The following is a 22,275-nucleotide window of genomic DNA, read 5'->3' as shown; positions in this document are numbered from 1 at the left end:
GTGGTGACACATGCCTACAATTCCTGCTTCTTGAGAGGCAGAGGCACGAGAATCGCTTGAACCTGGGAGGCGGAGTTTGCAGTGAGCCGAGATTGTGCCACTGCACTCCAGTCTGGGTAACAGAGCGACACTCCAGCAAAAAAAAAAAAAAAAAAAAAAAAAAAGAAGCATAAGTGGGAGCTCCCAAGCAGGAGAGGGATCTCTGGAAGGATAAAGGGAACAAGTTTCTTCCAGAAACAGGCTTATGGTATGGGCCCAATGATACACTGATCCACCCCTTAGGCTTCAATTACCCTGAATACAGTACTTCATAAGCTGACTTATTGGAAATCAGATAAAATGTTAGCATGGGGAAAGCAATGGTATTGAAAATCATTGCATATGATTGCAGAAAAGGTTTATTCTTGTGGTACTGTTTGTCCCAAACATCACCCTGGAAAGCCCCTTCATGGGTCACAGGGACATTTTAACTTTAGGACCCTTCGAGACATGGCAGTTAGACTTTATCCAGCTGTCTCCACCTCAGGGTCACAGATACCTTCTGGTGCTAATTTGTATGTGCTCACTGGGGTGAGCATTTCCATGCCAATGAGCCACAGCCCAAGTAGTAGGTAGATTGTGATTAGAAAAGGTAATTCCTGGTTGGGCATAGTGGCTCACCCCTGTAATCCCAGCACTTTGGGTGGCCAAGGTGGGCAGATCACGAGGTCAAGAGATGGAGACCATCCTGGCCAACATGGTGAAACCCCGTCTCTACTAAAAATACAAAAATTAGCCAGGTGTGGTGGTGCACACCTGTAGTCCCAGCTACTCAGGAGGCTGAGGCAGGAGAATTGCTTGAATCTGGGAGGCGGAAGTTGCAGTGAGCCGAGATTGCACCACTGCACTCCAGCCTTCCGATAGAGCTAGTCTCCATCTCAAAAAAAAAAAAAAAAAAAAAAAAGAAAGAAAAGAAAAGGTAATTCTTCATGGGGAGTGCCATCTGAACGCCATAGCAACTGAGGAACACACTTCATTCGTCAGGTAATTGGATCCATTTGTAACGTTTTGCCTATGTCCCAACATTTCCATTGTGCCTATTAACCGTAATCCTCTGGGCCGATGGAATGTACTAATGATACAATAAAAACTCAGTTAGCAAAGCTAACAGAAGTTTTTAACCTTTCTTGGCCAAGGATCTCCCACTGGTTCTGGAAAATGTCCACACTCTCTCTCTTTGAAATAATAACATGAAGACCCATGCAGTGGTTAGATGAAGACGCTTATGAATCTGCACTTCTTAAAGGTGACATTCTCCATTACTGCTAAGATCTCTCAAAACTTACTAAGAACTCCACATTAATAGATTCCTTTCATAATGCACTCCTGGGAGATTAAAATAGTAAAAATCATGGCCTATAACCTGGAGATGTTGTTTACTAGAAACAACATCAAATAAAATATTTCCCCCAAGACTGTTGGAAGGGACCACATCAGGTATTATTATTATTTTATACATTTTTTAAAGATGGGATCCCATTCGATTCCCCAAGCCAGAATGCAGTGGCACAATCATGACTCATTATAGCCTTGAACTCCTGGGCTCAAGCCATCCTTCTGCCTCAACCTTCCAAATAGTTGGGACCACAGGCATGGGCCACTGCACCTAACTCACAACAGGTATTACTGACCAATCTGTGCCAGTAAACTTAAGGGCGTTGACACAGGGATTCATGTTTCTCTTGTAAAAGGCAACCCTGCCAGAGTGGACATCTGTCAGTGGAGATTTTCACTTAAAGGTAACTCAGTCTTCCTGACAGAGATGGCAAGTAGCTGACATCTGTGGTAGTCCGCTTTCACCCAATATACTGGCCTGTATAATCAGTTACAATTCCAGTGCTCACTGCACCTGAAAGAGTTAGTCTCTTTTTCTGTTGACTGGAATACACACACCATTAGGGCTCCTTTAAGTTGTAGGGGTCCTCTCTTGGTGGTTTTGGTAAAATTACCCTATATGCATATTATCTTAAGATATGACACACTATTGCGTGTCTATGTGTATATACATATACATACATACATAGCAAAATGCCTATGATCAGATTTCTGTTTTACTGTCCCTAATTAATTTGATTACAGCAGGGAGGGATAATTCTCTGATCAGAATCTCACAAACCATTACCTCTGTGGGAAATTTGACAAGGTTCCAGGTTTGCCACTCAAAACCACAAACCACTTTTGACCATAATGACCCATTGGTACCTCCTGTGCTAAATTTCACCAGTATTCCTCCTGATTGCACTCACGATGCAACTCAGGGTCATATCAAGCAAAACCTGTTTATCTAATCTGTCTGACTCACCCTAACCTTTCTGCCTCACATCTCAGTTTAACCATCATAATCATATTGTCAAAATAACTGCCTGTAATCCCAGCACTTTGGGAGGCCAAGGCAGGAGGATTACTTGAGCCCGGGAGTTTGAGACTAGCCTGGGCAAAACGATGAAACACTGACTCTGTAAAATATATCAAATTAGCTGGGTGTGGTGGTGCCCACCTGTAGTCCAGCTACTCAGAAACATGAGGTGAGAGGATGACTTGAGCTCAGGCGTTCGAGCCTGCAGTGAACCCTGATGATGTCACTGCACTCCAGCCTGGACAACAGAGTGAGACCCTGTCTCAAAAAATAAATAAGCTGGGTGTGGTGATGTGTGCCTGTAGTCCCAGCTGCTTGGGAGGCTGAGCCATTGAGCCTTGGAGGTCTAGTGGTCAAGGCTGCACTGAGCTGTGATCTTGCCACTGCACTCCAGCCTGGGAGATAGAGTCCTTGTCTTAAAAAGTAATTATAATAAAAATAAAAGGTACAAAACCAACCAAACAAAAAATTGTCACTTCACTCTGAAATAACAGTGGTAAACACCATGATGCTACTGGAAAGTTAAAAGAAAAACACTCAGACAGTCGTGGTGGCTCAAGCCTGTAATCCCAGCACTTTGGGAGGCAGAGGCGGGAGGATCACAAGATCAGGAGATCACGACCATCTTGGCTAACACGGTGAAACCCCGTCTCTACTAAAAATACAAAAAATTAGCCGGGCATGGTGGCGAGCGCCTGTAGTCCCAGCTACTAGGGAGGCTGAGGCAGGAGAATGGCGTCAACCCAGGAGGTGGAGCTTGCAGTGAGCCGAGATTGTGCCACTGCACTCCAGCATGGGCGACAGAGCGAGACTCCGTCTCAAAAAAAAAAAGAAAAACACACCCTCCTGCTATCAGGATTCAGCCTGCCCTCTTGCTCTAAATTTCTGACCCACGATTTTAATGCCCAAAAGCTGATGTACTCAAATTATAGTGCACTTACCTGTTCTGCACCAGCATTTATTTTTGTCTCTTGAAAAGATCACCATCCATGGCCCTATAAATGTCTTAGGGCATGGAATGATGAAGTGCAATGTCATTATTGTTATGTATTTCTCATCGTTTTACTTCTGAGAAAACTAATTTCATGGTATTCTGAAGACTAGAGATGATTCAACAAGTGACAGAAGCTGCAGACTTAAGTGAGGCCTCTGTGTCTCTCTTTTTTTTTTTTTTGCCACTCTATGATGCCCTTTTCTTTTTCCTTGTTTTTTTGAGACCAAGTCTCACTCTGTCACCTGGGCTGGAGTGCAGTGGTGTGATCTTAGCTTAGTGCAGCCTCGAACCCCCAGGCTCAAGCAATCCTCCTACCTCAGCCTCTTGAGTAGCTGGGACTAAGGTGTGTGCCACTACACCTGGCTACTTTTTGTGTTTTTTGTAGAGACTGGGTTTTGCCATGTTGCCCAGGCTGGTCTTGAACACCTGGACTCAAGCAATCCACCCATCTGGGCCTCCTGAAGTGCTGAGATTACAGGTGTGAGCCACCGTGCCTGGTTGTAATACCCTTTCAATTGGACTTTTGGGCATTCTTAAAAATTCCTCAGTGAGGTGGCTTCTTTCCTCCCCTGTCCCCTGCCTGGGACAGGACTATCTGGGAATAAGACTTTCTGGCAAAGAGGGACAACTTGACTGAGCTTTTCATCATCAATGCTTTCAAGAAGAAAGTTTTTAAAAAATGTTTTATCTGAGGAATGTGAGCCCTTTCAAATGATCAGGCGCAGAGAGAGGTTAAATCAAGACAGCAACCACTTTCCGCTCCTTCCTTTTGAGCTGTGCTGAGCTATGTATTCATCTGTTGAAACTGCTTGCTATCACCTCAAGTAGCTGTAAATTAACCTAATAATGCCACACCAATCCCTATACCCCCATACCCTATAACTTAACAACATATAGCCAATCACCAAGCAATGTTATTTCTGTAAACCAGTGAGAACTCCTGACAGGCACCTTTCTGTCAGCCCACTGTCTGTCCCTGCTTTTGACCTTTAAATACCTGCTTGTAACAAAGGCCAAAGGGAGCTCAGATCCTTGGGTGTGAGTCTTCCAAGCAGCTGTCTTCATGTTGGCTCAAGTAAACTCTAAATTATATTTTGTGCTTCAGCCTCTTTCTTTTATGTCAACATGTTCAACAACAGCAGAAGAAATAAATAAGTTAGTGTATATTCCTACAAAGGAATACACATAGAAACAAATAACCATATGAATAACATGAAAAATTCGTAGACATAAGACTGAGTGAAAGAAGTCAAACCTATGCCTCTGCTTCTGAAACCGCCTTTGCAAACATTACAATTGGGACAATTACCACAGTGAAGGAGATCTGACCTAACTGATTCAATCTTGTTTCTAACGTCCAAGCTGTCCTTGTTGATTGCTGGGCACAGGCCGAAATAACTTTGGGAGGAAATTAGTTTATGGTTTAGCTGTGAAACAAAGATGATAATATCCCTTTCCCAAAGCAAACCCCCTTCCTGCCTGGGGACTAGACTGCCTTTGCAGCACTAACAAATTAGCCACGAGATTAGAAATTATGGTTTAGGAGTCATGTAGCCTCTGGCTGCAAGATTCTAAACCTCCCCAAATTGTTCCTGGAGATCACATCGTAATTGGAAAGCCTAAGATCAGTGCTTGAGATATTTTGCCGACCCTGCACTCAGTGGATCAGCTGGCACCAGCTAGACTGATAACCTGGCTCAGCTGGTCTTGTGACCCCCACGCAAGAACTGACCCAGCAGAAGATGACAGCTTCAGCTCCCTGTGATTTCATCTCCAACCTGACCAATCAGAACTCTCAACTCACTGGCCCCCAACCACCAAATAAAAAGTGCAGCTCTTTACTGCAATTCCCCTGTGTCGAAAAATTGGCTCTGTCTAGGCAGCAGGCAAGGTGAACCTGTTGGGCAGTAACACTCCCCCCAAAACCCACTACACACTGTATGACTCAGCTTATATGAAAGTAAAGGGCAGGAAAAACTTGCCTGATAGATTTGCAGAGACGAGAGTGGAAACCATTAATAAATCTGTGGAGTATTGTCAGAGTTTGGTGTTGTGGCCTGCATATTAAAAGTAATCAGTTAAACACCTGAAATAAAATTTCCCCCAAATATTTTTGCCAAATTTGGATGACTTTGTTTTTGTCTTTGCAGCATATAAAGTGTTAACATGAGGTAAGCGCCAAGGTCTAGAGAAGGCAGTGGAAGAGATGACAAACTCCAGCACCATGTCTGAGTGTCCAGTGTGCTCTGCTGGGGCAGCACATTTTTGTACATTGCTATATTTGAAAAAACCCTGCAAGATTCATGAAACTGGACGACCGTCTTTATAACACTCCCAGTGATAAAACAAGTAAGAATGGCTGGTTTGTAGTCATAGAGCAGCCTCTATAGTTTCATAGATACGGTTTCTCTCTGATATCGAACGACTTCCAATGTCAAGCGGAATGCTACATCACAAGGATAACCGTATGTGAAAAGAACCGGTTTTCTTTGTAATCCTAAACTTTCTAGTTTGCGCATTAAAAGACATTATTTGAAGAAGACCGCACAGGCTCCAGCTGGCCTCCAAAGGGGTCCTTGGCATCATAGACTAAGAACCTACTTCTTTGGGAGAGACCAGGCACGGGGATGGGAGGGAAAAGAGGGAGAGGCAAGAGTCACTTCCTTCGCCGGCTCCGGCAGCGGGTTGATCGGCTGAGGTGGCAGTGGGTGCAGCGGAAGAGCAGAGCCGGACCGGGAAAGGCGCTGTCGGTGACCTCACGGATAGGGCGATTCCTGTGCAGATGAGGCAGCTCAGGGGCTGCTGCTTCGCCACGAAGGATTTCTCCTGCTGTGGGGGCAAGTCCAGGACCGCCGGTTGGACGTGATAGTCCCAGCTATGTGTCAGGGCCAGGAGGGCTCGGGGTGGCATGGGGGTGGGGGGGGGGCGGTGGGGGGTTGCGAGTGGGAAGTGACCGTGCATGTAAAGGGTGAGGCGTATGGAGCTGTGGCAGGGCGGAGGTGTATGATCTCATACTTACCTGGCAGGGGAGATACGATGATTACGAAGGTGGTTTTCCCAGGGCGAGGCTTATCCATTGCACTCTGGATGTGCTGACCCCTGCGATTTCCCCAAATGTGGGAAACTCGACTGCATAATTTGTGGTAGTGGGGGACTGCGTTCGCGCTTTCCTCCGAATTTTGTGCTGGAAAAAGCAGATTGTATGTGAAGGGATACTTTTACTAGTGCATAATATGGGTGGTGTCATGTTATTTTTACAGTTGGATGGCTGGGGAACAGGAAGTGGCATGTCGTCCTTCTCGCTAGAGAAGGAACAAGCGTCAGCCGTTGTGAGCCTGTTTATCACAAGTTAACTAGCGCGAAGGCTGCATAGCTCTTCCCTTTGTACATAAAAGGCTGCTTATTGCAAAAATTGATCCATAGTCTCCAGTCTCTTGGGGTCTCACGCTCTGTGAAAAATCTTCGTGTTTTTCCCTAGCCCCCTGTCACCTTTTACACAGCCTCTGCTTCAGGATTTCTGTGCTAACGGGGAATGTGTTCTCATCTCATAGAGCCAGGTGGAAACTACGCAGACGGGCACTGTTCTTTGGGATGAAAACAGGGCCTTTGGGGCTCTTAGTGTCCCCGTTCGGTTGTAGACATAACACGCTTACTTAGCGTAGGAGAACGGCTGTGCCGGCGCCCAGGTGTCCTAACGCATATTCATCAAGGCCCGCAGGTCAGAACCGCAGTCTCACCTGTCTTGGCGGAAATGCGCTGCGATCCTCCCTGCACTGCATGAACACGAGAATTCCACTACAGAAGAAAACCCCAGGCCTAGTGATGGCGGTTCTGGGCATTTTGCCAGCCTCTCCCAGGGTGTATTTTCTGACCCCACCCACTTCTGATCTGTAATGTCCTGGTCAATAGAAACTACCTGGCCCAAACGGAAAAGGCAAGGAGGACCACAGCGGGAAAGCCTATGGCGTCCCCTGGTGGCTACCCCGGAGACGGCACTCATAGATCCCCATGTCCCGAGAAGCCTCTGCCATCCTCACCAGGGTGCGGCGCAGAAACCCGCGGCTCCAAAGAAAACCGGCTAGAACGAACAAGACGGCCACCTAATGTTCAGGACACTGCGAGTGGAAGCCGTACGTTCTACGAACTGATCTAGTTTGATGAAGACGAGCCATTTACTTCTAACCCCAGCAGCGGACATTGCCTTGCTCAAACATTAAATACATGAACCAAGACGAAAGCAACTTTCATTGCGTTACTGATGAGCAAACGGGTTTTTAGAATGTTTAAGAAATGTCCCTTGTTTCGGGACCGTCATCACTAACGTATGCTTGGGATTCCTGATCGAGGAGTTTCTGAGCAAAAGCAGCCCACAAAGCCAGTGGTTGAGAATGGCTTGGATGTTGGCTTCCAGGCGCATCAGAAATACCGAGGTTCTAACAAAGACGTGAGCTTCTGTCTGCCTTTGGGAAGGCCTTCTTCCAGTCCTGGCGCTGCCGCTTGCCTTTTGTTTGACCTGGGGCCAGGTCCTTCAATTTGCTAGGCTTCAAGTTGGAAAGTGTTACAGGAAAATAATAATTCGAAGTACTTCTTAGAGTTATTGCACAGATTACAGAAGATAGTCTAATAGTACAGCTAGCATCGTGTGTGGCTTACATTAAGGATTTGTTGATAGGAAACAATATCCCAGATAAAGTTTTTTCCCCTTAATTATGAAATATAACAAAGGAAATTGTGTAGGCTTCTGCTTCAGGCCTCTGTAACATTTGAATGAATTTTGCACTTATGAAGGTTACGTCCTTTTACAAAATAAGTTAATACTAAAGAATGACAAACGGAATTTACAAAACAAATATTAACAAAAAGAACTTGTTCTTAGCAGCTTTGTTTACCATAGTCCCCAAACTGGAAACAGTTCATATGTATCAAGAGGTGAATGGACCTATTGTGATATATTCATCCAATGGAATACCACCCTCAGTAAGATGGGACAAATTATGGAAACATGAGATAACATGGGTGAATCTCAAAAGAGTGCATTCTGTGTGGTGCCATCAAGGTGAATTTCTAGAACAGGTGAAACTAACCTGTATAGTGACAGAAAATACATCATTAATTGCTGGAGTCAGGGAGTAGAGGGGACTGACTGCAAAGGGCACAAGAGGACCTTCTGGAGTAGTAGACATGTCATCAGACTTGAAATGGATGCATTGTACCATATTCAACCAATGCCTTAATCAATTTGATTGTAAAAAGTAGTAAGAAAACCACTGCAGGCCTGACGTGGTGGCTCACGCCTGTAATCCTTGCACTTTGGGAGGCTGAGGCAGGCGGATCACCTGAGGTCAGGAGTTTGAAACCAGCCGGGCCAACATGGGGAAACCCCATCTCTACTAAAAATACAAAAAAAAATTAGCTGGGTGTGGTGCAGACGCCTGTAATCCCAGCTACTCAGGAGGCTGAGGCAGGAGAATCTCTTGAACCTGGGAGTGGAGGTTGCAGTAAGTGGAGATCGCTCCACTACACTCCAGCCCGGGTGACAAAGTGAGTGATGCTGCTTAAAAAAAAAAAAAAAAGAAAACAAAAGAAAAAGAAAAAGGCCGGGCGCAGTGCTTCATGCCTGTAATCCCAGCACTTTGGGACGCCGAGGCAGGCAGATCACAAGGCCAAGAGATCGAGTCCATCCTGGCCACTTAGTAAAGTGAAACGCCATCTCTACTAAAAATACAGTGCTTCATGCCTGTAATCCCAGCACTTTGGGATGCCGAGGCAGGCAGATCACAAGGCCAAGAGATCGAGTCCATCCTGGCCACTTAATAAAGTGAAACTCCATCTCTACTAAAAATACAAAAATTAGCTGGGTGTGGTGGTACGCGCCTGTAGTCCCAGCTACTTGGGAGGCTGAGGCAGGAGAATTGCTTGAACCTGGGAGGCGGAGGTTGCAGTGAGCTGAGATCGAGCCACTGCACTCCAGCCTGGGCAACAGAGAAAAACAAAACAAAACAAAACAAAATAAGAACTCCATCTCAAAAACAAACAAACAAACAAAAAAAACACTGCAAATCATAATGCATTCTACTTAATTTAACGTATGTTTAGCTTTAGAGGATTCCTTTAGAAAAGTGTCTCTCTAAATATGATTCGGAGTTCAGGAATTCCTTCATTTCTGTTTCTGTCTCTTTGTCTTCAGTTAAATTCATGCACTATTAAATGGAATATTTGTTTTTTGTTTTTTGTTTTTTTTTTTTTTGAGAAGGAGTCTCTCTCTGTTGCCCAGGCTGGAGTGCTGGGGCGCCATCTCGGCTCACCGCAAGCTCCGCCTCCCGGGTTCACGCCATTCTCTCGCCTCAGCCTTCCGAGTAGCTGGGACAACAGGCGCCCGCCACCGCGCCCGGCTAATTTTTTGTATTTTTAGTAAAGATGGGGTTTCATCGTGTTAGCCAGGATGGTCTCCATCTCCTGATCTCGTGATCCACCCGCCTCGCTTCCCAAAGTGCTGGGATTCCAGGCGTGAGACACCGCGCCGGGCCCAAATGGAATATTTGTAAAATAAAAATAGAGTCTAAGCTCAATATTACAAAAGCATATATATACACATATATGTATATATATAATATATAGCTCCTATATATATGTGTGTATATATAATATATAGCTCCTATATATGTATATATATAATATATAGCTCCTATATATGTATATATAATATATAGCTCCTATGTATGTATATATATAATATATAGCTCCTATATATGTATATATGTAATATATAGCTTCTATATATATATATCTCTCTCTCTATTTATTGTTCTGTTTTTTCTTTTGCAGGGGCATTGGGGGGACAGTCTAGCTAAAATATACATTCTTCTCTCTGTAGATACACCAGAAGAAGATGACTCAGTCAGTGTTGCCCTAATGTTAACAAAAGTTATTTTGAACTTAAGGTGATCAGAAATTTTACATATCTGTACTTTTTCTGTATTGGTGTTATGGTCTACGCTAAGCATGTATAATTAAAAAAAAAATGAGAGTAACTTTAAAATGATTTGGAAGAAAAAATATGTACATGTGTGAACAGTACTCAATTCCAGGTGGTGGGAATATGGATGACTGTTTATCTTCTTCTTTCTGTATCTTTCATATTTTTAAATGGAAAAACTCAATGACCTGGAAGTGAAAGAACAGATTTGGAAGGGGTGCGGGGCAAGTGAGAGGAAAATGCAAGGGAAGGACAAACCTAGTTCTGGCAGGATTGTGTTTAAGTTGAAGGTTTCTAGGGAGCAGTTGTTGGGATAAGAAGGATATGGGGGAGGCAGGAGAATCATGAAAATATTTAGGACAGTGTATTGCCTGTCATATCATTCCTCCTCCTTTCCTGTTTCTTCAAAAGAAATATACAGACTTACATTTCTTTTCAAGCATATGCACCATTTGTGTTTCTCTTTTATTAATGTAACTGGTGAGTTTATCTTGCTGGTTGCCCAGAAAAGCCAATGGAGCTGAGAACAGCAGGCTTCCTGCAATAGAGAAAGAATCTAATAAATGCAGAGACAGCTAAGTGACCAGGGCAGAGGTTTATTATTACTCAAATCTGTCTCCCCCCAAACTCAGAGGACACTTTTTTTTTTTTTTTTAAGGATAGTTTGGCGGCAGGGGGCTAGGGAATGGGGAAAGCTGATTGGTTGGGTTGGGGATGAAAATCACAGGGAGTCAGAGCTTGTCTTCCTGCACTGAGTCAGTCCCTGAGTGGGGGCCACAGGACCAGATGAGCCAGTTTACCCGTCTGGGTGTGCCAGCTAGTCCATCATATGGCAGGGTCTGAAAAATACCTTGAACACCAATCTTAGGTTTGACACTAATGATGTTATCTATAGGCACAATTGGGGAGCTTAGGAATCTTGTGGCTTCTGGCTTCATGGCTCCTGAGCCATAATTTCCAATCTCGTTCCTAATTTGTTAACTTTGCTAAGGAGATCTGATCCCCAAGAAAGGAAGAGGTTTGCCTTGGGAAAGGGCTGTCATCTTTGTTTCACATGTAGACTTGGAACTAAACTCCTTTCATATTTAGCCTGGCTTATGTCCAGGAATAGACAAGGGAAGCTTGGAGGTTGGAAGCAAGATGCAGTGCTCAGGGTCACTTAGCCAGGGAAGAAGGATGTGAAAGCAGGAATTTGAAGTGAAGGCAGCCTGGCACCAGAAGACATTCTCAGAACTACTGTGTTTATATTGCTCCTAATGAAAGTGCCCTTGCAAAAATTATGACAGTGAGAAAAACTTGACATAGAAAAAGTAAGACAGTGAAAGGAATCTGACCGGAGTGACCCTGGGCAGGTAACTTAACATCTCTGCATCTCAGTTGTCTCATATGGAAGATGAAGATGATGGTGTGACCTTGGCCTGTGGTAAAGACTAAATAAGTAATTATGCACACTCATTGACTGTGCCTGACATGTGGCACTTGGCATGTCAGGCACAGTTGATGAGTGTTCATATGTTACTTATTTGCATGTTAGCTCTTGTATTATGCCTGCAACACTGCACAAAGAGCAGATGTGGCCAGGTGCAAGGGCTCATGCCTATAATCCCAGCACTTTGGGAGGTCGAGTGGGCAGAGCACCTGAGGACAGGAGTTCGAGACTAGCCTGGCCATCATGGAGAAACTCTGTCTCTACTAAAAATACAAAAATTAGCCGGGCATGGCAGTGCACCTGCAATCCCAGTTGCTTGGGAGGCTGAGGCAGAAGAATCACTTGAACCCAGGAGGCAGAGGTTGCAGTGAGCTGTGATTGTGCCACTGCAGTCTATCCCAGGTGATAGAGCAAGACTCCATCTCCAAAAAAACAAATAAACAAAAAGAGCAGATGTGATGACAATTTGTTGTATTGAAGTTACAGCAGTGATACTTTCCAGTGGCTGTGCACCCTCCCAAGGAGACTGCAGCAATCCTCTCACCAGCAGTAATCTCCTGGGCTGGGAGGTCCCAGGAAGGCCCCTCAATCTCCAGCAGGTTTGACCCTCAAGGAGCTTCAGGGAATGAGCTAGAGAAGTATTTCTATCTGGGAGGAACTGGGGGTTTGTTCGCTCATCTGTTCAGTTCATCCAAAGGGGAATAATGGTTCTATTTCTTGCTTCAAACCTGCCTCAATAAAATTTTTATAGTTTTACAGTGGAAGACATTTTGTATATGTAAGGGAGGAAATATGACTTTTCCTCACCCAGCCTAGGTTCACTGCTGAGAACCTTATAGCAAAACACAGACTAACAAGAGAAGAGCATATCTAGTTATTTAATGTAAGTTTTACATGACAGAAGAAGAGCCTTCCTAAAGAAATGAAGGCCTGAAGAAACAGCTAAACTTCAAGTTTTTTTTTTAACGGTAGGTTTGATGACTAGTGGATAGTTATAGAGAAGTGAGATATGAAAGGAGTATGATCTAATGGTAATAAACTGGCGGAAATGTAGCCAGGTCTGTATGCTCAGACTCTGTGTCACTGTGTCTTCAGACACAACAATGCATCTTTCCTCTGGGTACAGAGAGAGCACCTCTCACATGAGAGCCTTATGATCTGCTTTGGGGATGAAGGGCAGGGGGAGGGTGACAGTGACCTTCCTGCTTCTGTTGTTTTCTCAAATTCCTTTAGCATAAAATATTCAATACCCCAAGGTGTTATATTTTGGAGTAGTGTGTCCTGAACCCCACCGTGTACATGCTACAGAACTCAGAATCTTTGAAGAGTGATACTTATGACTATAAAATATTTAAATTCAAAATACAAATGATGGCTGGGCATGGAGGCCAGCACGTAATCCCAGCAATTTGGGAGGCCCAGGCAGGCAGATCACTTGAGTCCAGGAGTTCGAGACCAGCCTGGCCAACATGGCAAAACCCCTGCCTCTATAAAATTAGCTAGACACCGTGTTGTACACCTGTGGTCCCAGCTACTTGAGGAGGGTGGGCTGAGGATCAATTTAAACAATATCACATGTAAAAACAATTTTTTTTTTCTTTTAAGTTTAGTCAAGTGAAGCAGTGGGAGTGGAGAAGGAACAAAGAAATCTGTAGCTAGTTGTGATAATTGGTTGTAAACAGGAAGGATTTTTGATGCACTGTACACTGTTACCAGTTGCATATGCTCTAAAGCTGGTGGTGAACAGCAACAACAGCAGTGTTCTGGTACCCCCTACACTTCTCTCTAGGGATAACAATTTTGTTTTCTTCCTTCCTTCCTTCCTTTCTTTTCTTTTCTTTCTTTTTTTTTTTGCGACGGAGTCTTGCTCTGTCGCCAGGCTGGAGTGCAGTGGCGCGATCTCAGCTTCAGCTCACTGCAACCTCCGCCTCCCGGGTTCAAACGATTGCCCTGTCTCAGCCTCCCGAGTAGCTGGGATTACAGGCACGCGCCAAGACGCCCGGCTAATTTTTGTATTTTAGTAGAGACGGGGTTTCACGATGTTGGCCAAGATGATCATCTCCCGACCTCTTGATCCGCCCGCCTTGGCCTCCCAAAACGCTGGGATTACAGGCGTGAGGGATAACAACTTTCAATGCATGCAGCCAACCTCTACATATTGTTGCTCTTTGACTGCCCAGTTTTCCATCCTAGGCCCTGCAGTCCAGTCTGCTAGGGGAAATGGAATTTGTGTGTTTTCCTTCCTATCAGTTCACTCCAAGGAGCCAACAAGGCACCTCTCTCCCGTCCCCCACCCCGACACCTCCGCACGCCCTCCAAACTGAGCCCCTCAAAGACTGCGGTGTTTTTCAGTCCTTCATAACCGCTGAAAATTTTCATATTTGCAAAATATGAAAATCAGAGCGATGGTCCTGAGCGTCTGGCGGGACATCTTAGCTTGCTCTCAAGACCCACCATGAGCCGCATCCAAAGTGTTCTGCCAAGCAGAAGAAAAGGTTTTTTTATCTGTCGCGTCCTAAGGCATCTTCTCCTTGGGGCAAGGTACTGGCAGGACGAGGGGGAGCCCCCACCGTCCCGCACTCATCCCTCCGAGCTGCTCAGGCTCCTCTTACCCGTGGTCCTGCGGGAGCCCGGCCCGGCGACCGAGGATCAGAACCCGCGCTCCCGGCCCGGGCGCTTGAAGAGGCCGCCGCGCGGATTTCTCTTTCCGGCTGAAATTTTCGGACGAAAGAATGAGATTTCCCGGAGTCGGGTTCCAAAGCTTAGTGAAACAGCGACTTTTAGGGCCCGCAATAGAGGGCCTGCAATAGGAGCTAGAAATTCGGCATGGAAATCTGAATATGAAGAACAGAGTAAATTAACATTCGGAAGAGGATGGGCCATCTGAATAAAACAGTGTTACTTCTAAGTTAGGTCTCAAACCATCGACCCTAAACTGAGACATAATCACCAATGCCTGAGCTAACCCTATCAAAATTTCTCACGCCACCGTTTACTTAGCAAAAAGACAATGGATGCAATTACGAGTGAGAGGAATCTCGGGGTCTAGCATTGAGGGGCGGCAGCCCTTTTAGTGTAGGAAACCTCTCACCCCAAGGCCCAGGGTCGCCCTGAGAGGGGATGGGGACTTGTTCGGCTGCTGGGGCGCTGGCTACGGCGTCCGGGCCTCCGATTGCAGGGGGCCGGGAGGTTCGCCCAGGACTGGGACCAGGATTGGTGACTCCGATGGGATGTTTGGGCAATTTCCCTGTGGACCAGGCCACTGCGAGAAGCTGGTTTCTGGGACCCGGACCCCTGAGGAGGGAAAGGGAGAGGAGGAGGGACATCGCAGGGGACGCATTGGGAGGCCGGAGCAGGAGGGACTAGGGGATTTGCAGCAGCAGAACTTCCTTCCCCGGGACCCAAACCTTCCTTTCTCTTCTCTAACCCAGGACTTGGTAGCAAGGGCAAATGTAAACCACATCCCTTTCACTTTGTCTTTGAGGGAGGAGTTTGCTTCCCAAAGTGGCTTCTGGCTCCAGAGTAAAAGGCCGGCAGACAACAAGGTAGCACAGAGATTTGAAGTCGGATCGCTTGATTTGGAGTCCAGGGTGCTCACCATTAACCCATGGAACCAGCTCTTGAGAATATTCTCAGTTATGGGCATTTGACAAGTGAATTCTCAGCCTCCATAGTCACCAGAATTTCCTTTTCAGGTATTTTTTTCTCTTTGTCACACAGGACTTGAGTACCTTTAATCTACAATAGGAGGAGTCGCCCCAGACTTACCTCTGTCTGCCCTTCTCTTTAGGTTTCTAGCTCAGAGAATGAGATTAAGCACCTTTCAGGATTAGGGACAGAGAAGAACTATATTTAGGCCTCCACTAAAGCCAACAGTTCTGCTGGGTTGCCAGAGTTTCCTGCCCTGAAATAAACACTCTGCCGAGACCCCCTACCCGCTGGGGCTTCTTTCTTTTTCTTTGCAAATTTCCTTTTCCCTTTATCCATGGAGCACTGATGACCGTTTCTGGAACAAGATTTGGGATATGCTGGAATTTCCGCTCTTCTTATTCTGCCTTTTTCTCCTCCTCTTTCTCCTCCTCCTCTCCCTCTGTCTCCAATCCCCTCTCTCTCCTGCTCCCTGTCTTCCTCACACTACCCCCACACCCATTTTCCCCAGCTCCCTCCAGCTTTCCATACTTCCTGCCTCCTCCTCCTTCTCTGCTCCTTTTTGGCTACCATTCCTCTTCCTTCTCCACGCTCCCACCCTACCCACCACCAGCCTCCCACACGCAGCCTACACTAACAGAAGAATGGCTACCACGAGCTGAGAGGAAGTTGAGGAATATGTTTCTAGTCAGGACACTTTGGGGGATCTTTGCTGGGGAGTGTGAGTGTGGTGACACCAACCAAGATGATGAATTTCAGCCAGTCCTTGAGGCCTGGGGAGGACCGGCAGATCCAAGGCCACCCCATACCTGGGGTGACCCAAAAGAGTCATGTTCACATTCCAAAAGGCTAAATCTGATTGCCAAAGTCCAAGGAAATTGAAAGCAGCAGGAGCCATCGTCTTTGCAAGTCCAGTTCCAAGTGGAAGGATCATGGTGCTTCCTTCCAGTCACCACAAGGTCAGCACACAGGCATTTGCATTGCCTGGGACTCAGCCAGTACCCTGGATCCCTGGCTAGGGCCTGTCCAGAGAAAAGCTAGGCATGGGGCCCATTTCCACCTAGGCGGAGGTTCCTGGGGAAGTAGGCGCTCACCAAGAGATTGCCCCTTACCATCCTCCTGAGGGTGTGTGGAGCCTCAGCGCTGCTACCTCTTGGACTCCACCCTCCGGATGCCACCAGCTCCCACTGTCCAGGGCTTCCAGTGAAGTCTCCAAGGCTCTGATTTTTGAATCATCCTGATTTGGTGTGTCAAGAGCTTCCTCCCACAAAGTGAGCAGATGTGGAGAGCTGCCAGATCTAAAAGGTAAAATCGCAAGGCATTGCCAGCTAGATAGGGACAGAGTCCCCTCTCTATTTGATGATTTGGATTCAAAGGGTAGATGTCATGGCCCCGAAACATCACAGCATGACCAGGGCATGCCACCCATGACCTGCAGTGCCCTTGCACCTGGTTAGGTTTAAGTTATTTTACTTAAGCAGACAAGTGTTCTCTTCTGGACTTTTTCCTTCCTTAGTGGCTAGATCTCTCTCTCCCTCTCTCTCTCTCTCTCTCTCCCCCTGAGTCCCCCCATTCTCTACCCACCTTTATTTTCTCTCTCTATTTCCACCCTGTTGCCCCACTTCCATCTGCTTTCTCCTGTTTAGCTTTCATGGTTCACCCCTTCCTTGCCCACTGGCATCCCCCAAATTAATGCTGCTGCACTGTCCTGGGTGGGGAGGTGGGTATGGCTGTAGACGGTGCCCTCCAGACATATCCAGGATGGGGAAACATGGTGCAGCTGCCAGCATAATGGTTTAAAAGAATGGCCACTTTCAAAAGCCTTTCACATCTCCTAATCTGGGATGTTCTGGGACTAAAATGTTATGGACCATAGTGGAATTCTTCATCCTCCAGGACCTTGTGGTGGATGCCTTCTTTCACTGAGCTTTCATGGTGTGGCTATTAAGTGCCAGTCCCTGCTCTTGGACAGGGACATCATTGTGAGCAAGTCTCAAGTCACTACTCATGGAGTGGGTCTGAAACTCACCTCTGCAGTCATCAAGAGGTATCAGAGAGAAAGGGGCATGGCAAGTTTGTGTCTTTCCCATGTGGCCACTCACTGGGTCCTGGGGAGTGGAAGTCAGTGTAAGGAAATAAGCCCAGTGAGAAAGCAAATGGACAACATCAGACCTGGGGCTGAGGCCCCCACCTGCTGCGGGGCAGCCTCTGAAGCAAGCAAGGGGCAGCAGGGAAGGTCGTGGCCTCGTGTAAACTGGTGTCGGGTGCCCCAGCTCATTCATGTTTCAATATCTCTGTTCTTCTTCAGAAGAAAATGTGTCTTCAGAGGAGAATGGAAAGGTTGGGGAACACTTTCTCACCCCCATGCTAACTGTACTTGATGTTACAGTATGGTATCTCTGTGCTATAATTAGTTAGCATGTGGTCATTAATGGAAACGATTGATGGTTTAAGCCCATTCCCAGATATTCTAATCTTCATCTAAGTTCCCTCCCTTCTTTCCTCCCTCCCTCCCTCTTTCCCTCCTTTCCTTCCTTCCTTCTCTTTCTTTTTAAATAGACCACTTTGCATTGAAATCTAAGTTCTTTTTCTGACTTTTAATTCTCTCACAAAATTTGCCAAAATTCTCTGAAGCTGCATTTATCTTTCAGTCAGGGAGCTCATTCTGTAGCCTGCAGTTCCTCCCTGTCTCCTTCTCCTTTGATCTGTGGTTCCAAGTATTTAGCAAGTTCTGCCCTCCAAGGTGATTTCACCCTGTCCTTACTGGAACCTACACTTTCTGGAGTGCTGATGCCACTATGACCTAATTGATCTGCCATCTGGATTCCAGGGGCATCTCCAGGCACAGAGGGTGAAGGCACAGACATTGAAATCTTCAACTGCTCTGACTCCAGTTTGGTGCATCTAAATGCCAAGTATTAACCACACAATATCAGGATGCCACCAAAAATTGAATTTGGAGCTTTCACATTCTAACTTAGAAAAATTAATAGATATTACTTTATAGAACAGTTCTAGGCTTACAGATAAATTGAGCAGCTACTATAGAGAGTTCCCATGTGCCTCCCTGTCCTTCAATACACAATTTCCCCCATTAATATCTTGCAGTATTGTTGTACATTTGTTACACTGGATGAACCAATATTGATAATTATCATCAACTGAAGTCTATAGTTCACATTAAGTGTTTTGTCTTTTATCTTATTTTTTTAAAACAATTCTTTGGGTTTTGAAAATTACAGTGTCATGACTCCCAAATACAGTATCATGTAATAGTTTCACTGCTGAAAACTCCCTGTGCCTCACTAATTCATCCCTCCTTTCTCTCCTTCACCCTTGGCAACCACTGATCATTTTACTATCTCTATCTTTTTGACTTTCTCAGAATGTCCCACAGTTGGAATGATACAGTATGTAGGTTTTCAGACTGGCTTTTTTCAGGCATTATGAATTGAATGTTCCTTTATGTCTTTTCATAGCTTGATAGCTCATTTCTTTTCATCACTGACTAATATTCCATTGTATGGATACGCCACAATTTGTTTATCCATTCACTTGTTGAGAAGGGCATCTTGGTTGCTTCCAGTTTTTGACAATAATAAATAAAACTGCTGTAAATACCTGTGTGCAGGTTTTTGGGTGAACATATAAACTTTCCTGTCATTTGGCTAAATAAGTCAAACTGCCATTGCAAGATTATAGGGTAAGACTATGTTTAGCTTTGTAAAAGAAAAAAAAACTCGCAAACTATTTTCCAAAGTGATTGTACCATTTTGCATTTCCACCAACAATGAATGAGAGTTCCTGTAGCTCTGTTTGTTTGACAGCTTTTGGGATTGTCACTTTTTACAGATTTTAGCCACTCTAATAGGTGTGTTCTGTTATCTCATTGTTTTCATATGCAATTTTCTAATGACAAATGACTTTGAGTATCTCTTTCATATACTTATTTGCTATCTGTGTATCTTTTCAGTGAGGTGTTCAGATCTTTTGCCTACTTTTAAGTTGGGTTGTTCACTTTCTTATTATTGAATTTGAAGAGTTCTTCATTTATTTTGGACACCAGCCCTTCATCAGATCTGTATTTTGCAAATATTTTCTCTCAGTCTGTGGCTTGTTTTTTCATTCTCTTAACAGTGTCTTTCACAGAGCAGAATGTTTTAATTGTAATGAAGTTCAACTTTTCAATTTTGTTTCTTTCATGGATTGTGCTTTTAATGCTGTTTCTAAGAAATCATCACCAAACCCAAGGTCACCTAGCTTTTCTCTCGTGTTATCTCCTAGGAGTCCTGTGGTTTTGAACCTTACAGGTAGTTATAAGATCCATTTGTGACAGTTATAAGATCTGTGTGTACATTTATTTATTTTTTCATGTTGGTGTCCAGGTGTTCTAGCACCATTTGTTGAAAAGGCCATCCTTGCTCTGTTAAATTGTCTTTGCACCTTTATCAAAGATCAGTTTATTATATTTATGTAGGTCTATTTCTGGGCTCTGTTTTCTTTTCCATTGATCTATGAGTCTGTTTTACATTTTTTCACCAACTCCATACTGTTTTGGTTACTGTAGCTTTACAATATGTCCTGAAGTTGGCAGTGCCAATCCTCGGGGATTTTTTTCTGATCTTCACCATGAGAACTTTGTTGGGTTTCTAGTGGTCAGACTTAGGAAAGTGTGAGATCCCCCCATGACTGGTTCTCAGAGAGTTTTTAATGCTCAAGCCAGGCCACCCTCAGCTTCTAGTAATCTGTCAATTCTATTTAAGTGCTCCTCCCAAGTGCTGGCTCCAGCAGCTTCTGTTCCTGGTAAGCTGTGACTCCCTGTGTTTGCCTGTCTTTCTAGTTTTCAGGGTGGCAGTGACCTCAATTCTCTGGCCATCTAAGAAGAGTTGTTGGTTTTCAGTTTGTTCAGCTTTATTCTTGCTGTGAGGACAAATGGTGACTTCCCACCTCTTTATATGTCAGAATTGAAACCGGAAATTTCATATAAAAAGTTACTTGTGGCCAGGCGCAGTGGCTCATGCCTGTAATCCCAGCACTTTGGGAGGCTGAGGTGGGTGGATCACAGGGTCAGGAGTTCGAGACCAGCCTGACCAACATGGTGAAACCCCGTCTCTACTAAAAATACAAAAATTATCCAGGCACGGTAGCATGTCCCTGTAATCCCAGCTACTCAGGAGGCTGAGGCAGGAGAATCACTTGAACCCAGGAGGCGGAGGTTGCAGTGAGCCAAGATCACGCCATTGCACTCCAGCCTGGGCAACAGAGTGACACTCTATCCCAAAACAAACAAACAAACAAACAAACAAAAGTTACTTGTAATAAAACTCACCAATTGTGCAGCCATCAGCAGTATCACATTTTAGAATATTTTTGTCTTTCCCCAAATTCCCTCAAGCCTCTGCACAGTCATTTCCTAATCGCTGGTGCCCATGACTGGGCCCCAACAAAATAAAAATTTGGAAAACCGACATCATTAAATTTCAACCTTTCTTAGATTAGGATTTTTAATAGTGAATCTTTGTATTACTTTTGTGAAAGTTAGAGGAAATACTGCATTTTAGGGACTTTTTTGAGGAACTTAATAGTCATGTTCATTGCTCTTCATGAGTGTTTCATTTTTACTGATAACTGATAATTGCTACTAAACTTCATCTGGCAAGCCTAAATGAATGAGCTAAAAAAGAAAAAAAATCTGCTATAAGAAATAGAGATAGATGATGAATTTGCACAAAAGATTATGTGGAGGTAGTATTGTACCATCTTTATTCTTTCAGAAATTTGGTTGGTAACATTAGAGATACTCCTCATGTGCTTGGAATGCCTCTCATTATCTTCTTCAGGTTGCAAGGGCTCCAGAATAGTGACATAAAGGTGAGCGCAAGATTTTTGCTGTAGTTCTTTGCTTTTTTTTTTTTTCTCTTAGAGGGATTAGCATCCATGTATCTGAAATAATAAATCAAGAGTAGAGATAGGCATCTGTACTAGTTTTCTATTGCTGCCTATTAACACATGCAACAAACTAGTGGATTGAAACCACAGAAGTCTGGAACAGAGGCTGGGTTCTCTGATAAGGGTTTTAGGAAGCTGAATCCAGGTGTGTCTGGCTATGTAATTATGTGGAGCTCAGGCTACTTCTCCAAGTTCACTTCAGGTGTAGGAGGAATTCATTTTTGGGGGGTTGAAAGACTGGGTTTTCTTTTTGTGTGCTGGTGGTCAGGCAGGAGACGCTCTAACTCCAGAGGCCGCCTGCATTCCTTCTCACCTGGCCTTTTCCATTTTTCAACAAATAACAGCTCATGGAGTCCTTCTCAAGCTCTCATTCTTTCTGACATCACCCTCTCCTGACAGCTAGAGAAACCACTGGCATGTATGCAGTGATGTGATTAGATCCAGTTTACACAGGTAACCTCACCATCTTAAAGTCATATAACTGGCATATAACAACATAATCACAGGAATGATGTCTCGTCACCTTAACAGGCTTTAGAGACAAGGGTGTGGCATGTTTGGGGGCCATTTCAGAAATTCCATCTACCACAGTTGGACACTCACATTCCCCCATTGGCAAAATACATTCACCCTTTCCCCTAAGGTTTCCAAATTCCATGTCATTAAAGCATTAGTTCAAAGTGAAAAATGTTATGTAGACCACACCAGATCAAAAGTTTAAAATCTTATCTTAGTCATCTACACCAAGTGTGAATGAGGCTTCTGAGGGTGTCCTTTAAGTCCAGATCCTTGACATAATTCCCTTCCCTCTATCAACCTGTGAAACTGAACAAACAGCTTATCTGCCCTCAGTGTGCAATGGTGGGACAGACACAGAAAAATGA

The 22,275-nt window shown here is 44.8% G+C and overlaps 1 protein-coding gene and 1 non-coding gene across 2 annotated transcripts in view; one reads left to right on the top strand and one right to left on the bottom strand.

The window, feature by feature from the left end:
• LOC129015142 (neuroblastoma breakpoint family member 11-like) overlaps window positions 1-22,275 on the bottom strand; it is a 2,260,169-nt gene that overhangs the window by 684,605 nt on the left and 1,553,289 nt on the right.
• Window positions 6,401-6,564, top strand: LOC129022651 (U1 spliceosomal RNA). Its single transcript, XR_008496506.1, has one exon. It is a non-coding gene; the product is annotated as a U1 spliceosomal RNA (small nuclear RNA).

Source organism: Pongo pygmaeus, chromosome 1 (assembly GCF_028885625.2).
Source record: "Pongo pygmaeus isolate AG05252 chromosome 1, NHGRI_mPonPyg2-v2.0_pri, whole genome shotgun sequence".
In the NCBI taxonomy this organism is placed as follows: domain Eukaryota; kingdom Metazoa; phylum Chordata; class Mammalia; order Primates; family Hominidae; genus Pongo; species Pongo pygmaeus.
The sequence above is the reverse complement of the archived record's forward strand: the minus strand, read 5'-3'. Positions and strand labels throughout refer to the sequence as shown.